Raw genomic sequence first — 5,008 nt, forward strand, 5'->3', positions numbered from 1 at the left:
CATCAGCCCAAAAGGCAGAAATCATCAGATTTACAGACTTGGTAGAAAAATTAACTTCCTGGTTGCCAAACCTAACCTGGATGAAACAGTTGTTTATCACAGTAATCGTGGTTGTGGTTTTGTCCATGGTTCTTTGCGTAGTGATCCGATGTACCTTATGGTGTTTTAAGAATACAGGAAACTCCTACAGCGAGTGGAAAAGAACAAACTCAGAAACTGGAGTCTAACATATTTTGAAAGAGTGATAGATAAACACTATATTGAATCTAGAAATAGTAAAAGAATTTACTAACTTTTTAGAAAAGGGGGGACTGAGAGAGGGAGTTAGGGGAATCTTATCAAGTAGAGATAGAGTGCTGACAGCATGAAACAAGGATGGTGCAAATTAACTAAAGCAAGAAGCCTTGGTCCTCTTACCAAGGTCAGTCTCCTAATAAGAGTGTGAGCCTATCTTAAGAAACTGGTAGAAACTGGTCCTGCGGATGGACAAGAGCCAAGAAGCAACTGAGTCTGCGCAGAGACAAGAGGTCAACTAGCGGTGACGAGGAAGAGTCATCAACCTTCATCCCCAGGACCCCCGATGACTACCACCAGGACACACTGTGCAAGCGCAGATGGGAGGAGTTTATGGAACTGACTCCTTGGAACTAATTTTAATATGAAGCGGGGACAGGTTATGAATATGTATAGGCTGTCGTGGTTCCGCTCGAGTGGGCAGCCGAGCTCCACCACAGCCGCTCTCTCACTCCCCCTCCTCAAAGAGGAATGGGGAGAAAATATGTGAAAGGGGCTCAAGGATTGAGATAAGGACGAGAAAATCACGCAATAATTAGTGTAACGGGCAAACCAGACTCAGCATAAGAAGACAGATAGTAAGATTTATTGCTCATTACTAACAAGCTAGAGAAGTGAGAAACAAAGGAAAGAAACCAAAAGCACCTCCCCCCCATCCACCCTCTTCCACCTCCTCCCCCCGAGCGGCGCAGGGGAACGGGGGAATGGGGGTTATGGTCAGTCTACAGCACTTCTTCTCTGCCGCTCCTTCTCGGTCACTCTCGTCCCCTGTGCTGTGGGGTCCCACCCACGGGATGCAGTCCTTGACGAACTGATCCGGCGTGGGCTTCCCACAGGCAGCAGCTCTTCCAGAACTGCTCCAGATATGGGTCCGTACCACGGGGTCCATCCCTCGGGAGAAAACTGCTCCAACCTGGCTCCCCTACGGGCAGCAGCTCCTGCCAGATCACCTGCTCCTGCGTGGTCTCCTCTCCACGGGCTACAGGTCCGGCCCACAATCTGCTCCGGCAGGGGTCTTCCACAGGTGGCAGCCTCCATCGGTGCAGGGCCACCTGCTCCACCGTGGTCTCCTCCACGGGCTGCAGCGTGGAACTCTGCTCCACCGTGGTACTCCATGGGCTGCAGGGGGACATCCTGCTTCACCATGGTCCTCACCACAGGCCGCAGGGGACTTCTGCTCCGGCGCCTGGAGCACCTCTCCCCCTCCTTCTACACTGACCTTGGCACCTGCAAGGCTGTTTCTCACTCCCTTGACTCTCCCGGCTGCTGTGTGGCGCAGCGTTTTTTTTCCCCGTCTTAAATATGCTCTCACAGAGGCGCAAAACAACATCGCTTATTGGCTCAGATCTGGAAAACAATGGGGCCCTTCCCAAACATGGGGCGGCTTCTAGATCTTTCTCACAGAAACCACCCCTATGGCCCCCTGCTACCAAAACCTTGCCATGTAAACCCACTACATAGGCGTATTGTGAAACTTCGTGCATATGTAACTCTTTCTTGCATAAAACCAAGGCAAGTTGCTGCGTCAGGTGCACACAACTTTGGCGGGACTACCCCCTGTGCATAAACATACCTACTTTACAATCTTACTGATTGTGGAGTCCATTTTCCACAAGTCACCAGGTCCTCAGGACTCATCCCTGAGTACTTTTTCATTCTAACCCTAAGTTTCTCATATGATTTCTGTGTCGTGGGTTGTTATTATCCCAGTCTGCAAGCAGATATTTCTGCTCTATTGAATTTACTCCCAGTCGGGGGGTGGGTTGGTTCTTTCATATTCTTGCATAGCTGCCTGCCTAATCATTCCCAGCTCTTCTCTAGTGAATAACATACTCAAGACTGACATTTCTCCTCCAGAGAAATATTTTGGAAAATATTACCCACTAACAAATTAATGTTTGTTATCCATGCAAATATATCCATATTCATGTTTCTTACCCGAGTTAATGGAAGAAACTAAATTTCAAACTAAAAATCAATCATTGCAATAGAAATTTACTTATTTTATTTTTTCAAAGTTGTATCTACGCTTTTGCGAAGTGAAAAATGCACCTTTCAGAAACACATCCATACCTCTACTGAGCTAAATATTAAATCAGATGACATAAGTAAATGTCAGTTACTAAACATTTCTTATAAGTGCAATAACACATTCTAATCTCAATTACTTCAGTCAACTCTAATACTAATATGTTACCTTATATGTCCAAGGTTTCCTTATACACTGATTTAAATTTAAATAGAAAAGTCAGTTCCTGAGCATTACATAAGACCCCCTGCAACACACACAAAAGCAGGTAATAAAACTAAAACACACACCAACTTTACAAACATTTTGACTTTTTAGGATTTATTAAGCAGTTGTCACAGTACAGGGGGGATATTTGGAATGGGTGTGAGAAAGTCTGTTTAGGGTTTTGTTTAAATCACTTCCTAAAAAATGTAATTTTAAAAAAGGCAATAAAAATATTATTCAATTCATAGAAGTTCAAAAACAATCAGAAGATTTATGATCTACTTCACATCTGACTTTAGTTAGAAGTCCCAGAAACTGCTGTTTTCCTGGCCTAAGAAAGAAAGATTTATAATTTTGGTAAAAGCACGAAGTTACATATACTACATAAAAGACTAAAAACCAAACACTTAATCCAAGACAAGCCCCACATTTCAAATCACCAGGGTAAAATAAGAGTTTGGTTCTTTGGGTACAAAATTAGGTTATAGACACAGGCACCCACCCCCTGCTTGTGAGGGAGGCACCACAGCATCCCCGGTATGCCACCACACCCTGTGTCCAGTACAAGTTGAGCCCAGAGCCCCCACATAGCCTTGACCTCCCGCAGGTCTGCCACCACCTGCCCTCCCTCAACACGGTCTGTTCTTACATCTACAACCCCCGGAAAAAAAAAAAAAAAAAAAAAAAGCACCAAAACAAACAAACAAACAAACACAAAAAACAACGATTTCCTATAACCCACCAGAAACGCTCTTTTTTTTTTTTTTTTTTTTTTTTTTTTTTTTTTTTTTTTTGCCTCGAGAGTGCGCTCGCTCACTGTGATGTTGACACAGAGCCTACCTGCTCCCGCTGTTGGCGGCGGCCAGGAAGGAGGGAGGGGCTCTCTCCTTGTAACGTCTCACTCAGGCCTCGGTGGCCCTGCCGCCGCCGTTCGCGTGGAGCTCGTCCAGCCCAGCCCGGCGCGCTGCGGCCGGGGGCTCTCGATCACCACTGCCCAGTTGCAGAGCTGATGACTCATACTACGGAAGACACCGATGGGCTCCTCAATAAAGAGCCGGCGGCCTGCAGACTCCACGGGGACAGGTGACTTCTTTATTCCGCTTCGGTCCACGGGCAGGGAGACAGCAGAAACCCGAGCCCCCCGCCCGGGGGAAGAAAGCAACTGGCTCTGGTGCCCGCGATTCAGCACAGCTTGCCTCTGGCTGCAGCTACCTGCTCCGCAGCCCCCCACCTGACCCGACTCCAGCAGCACCCCTGATGGCGGGCAGGCCGGCAAGGTTGCTCCCCGCGCGCACAGGGAAGGAGGTAAAAGGAAGGGAGCGGTAAAAACGCCCGACTGGGCTGATGGGGGAATCCAAATCTCTGTCCTCGTCACTCACCGCTGTCCACTGGGGCTGCCTCTCCTTGTTCGACTCTCCTCGGCACCTTCTTCCCCTTCTTTCGTGAGCCCCGTGCCCCCTCCCCGCAGCGCTGGGGAAGGGTGGAGAAGGATGGAAACGAAATCAGTGGAGGAACCTGGTGATGTCGGGGCGATCAAACAACGGGCAGGAGCGGTGCAGGCCCCTTTTCGCGCTCCCGGCTGGTTCTCCTGCCTCAGCTGAGCACCAGACACTGCCTGCTGCCGCTGACAGAGCGCCTTACCTCCACGGCGAGACGAGTCCGGCCGAGAGGGTCTGAGGCAGGGTGGAGATGAAAATGGCGACCTCTCTAGCGCTGGTGCAGCGAATGGAAGGGATCCACCAGGCCGGCCCGCTCTACGCTACCAGCTGGGCTCAGCGCAACGAGGAAGGCAGGAAACAAAGGAAGCCGAGCGACAAATACAGCTATTATCCTTTCCTGTCAGCCTCTATATACAACCCACTTTGCCGCCGTCACCCTTTCAAACCGCCGCCGGAGATGGCCGCCGTGCCAGGGCCTGCCAAGGCAGCTGGTGCCGCAGTGCCCCCTGGTGCCCCGCGCGGCACCGCTGGGCGCGCGGTGGGAGCCCCGAAGGGAGTGCTCGGACTGGGCTATCACAAGGCCTCAAGGCCCAGTGCGGCCCGGGGTAGATTTTTCCAATTTCTTATCATTCCTCCGGAAGGACTGTCGGTAGGCACTGCCCCAGGGATATCTCCCTGTCCCCTGGAACCCTTGTTTCCCGTTTTTCCTAGCCCTCATCAGTGTACTGCTACAAATTTTTTTCCTCCTGCAGGGTACCACACACTAACATTACAGTTCGAGAAAATGGGGGTGTACTCCCAAGTACTTTACCCTGCATGGGTGTACACTTCTGGGTTAATCAGATTCCCTGGCGTACTGTCAAGCACTTGATTTAAAGATCAAAGCCGAAATTTCTTTAAGTGGTATATTCTTTATTGCAGCGCCGGATGCACGGGGGATCCTTCCGCCTATCGTGCATGTTCGAAGTGACAAAATATCTCATATTTATACAGCGAAACAATGAATATTCAATTAGCATCTATACATATTCATTACCTA

At 49.4% G+C, this 5,008-nt stretch overlaps 1 long non-coding RNA gene across 2 annotated transcripts; it reads right to left on the reverse strand.

Moving 5' to 3' along the window:
- Positions 1–858: 858 nt before the first annotated feature.
- Positions 859–4,627, reverse strand: LOC113840911 (uncharacterized). Of its 2 annotated transcripts, XR_011805555.1 has the most exons (3): positions 4,172–4,627; positions 3,371–4,000; positions 859–2,861 (listed from the first exon to the last, which is right to left on the reverse strand). It is a non-coding gene; the product is annotated as an uncharacterized lncRNA (long non-coding RNA). The 2 variants fall into 2 exon arrangements; XR_003493521.3 differs by having other exon boundaries at positions 3,371–4,627.
- Between the last annotated feature and the right edge of the window lie 381 nt (positions 4,628–5,008).

This window comes from Anas platyrhynchos, chromosome W (assembly GCF_047663525.1).
Source record: "Anas platyrhynchos isolate ZD024472 breed Pekin duck chromosome W, IASCAAS_PekinDuck_T2T, whole genome shotgun sequence".
Classification (NCBI taxonomy): domain Eukaryota; kingdom Metazoa; phylum Chordata; class Aves; order Anseriformes; family Anatidae; genus Anas; species Anas platyrhynchos.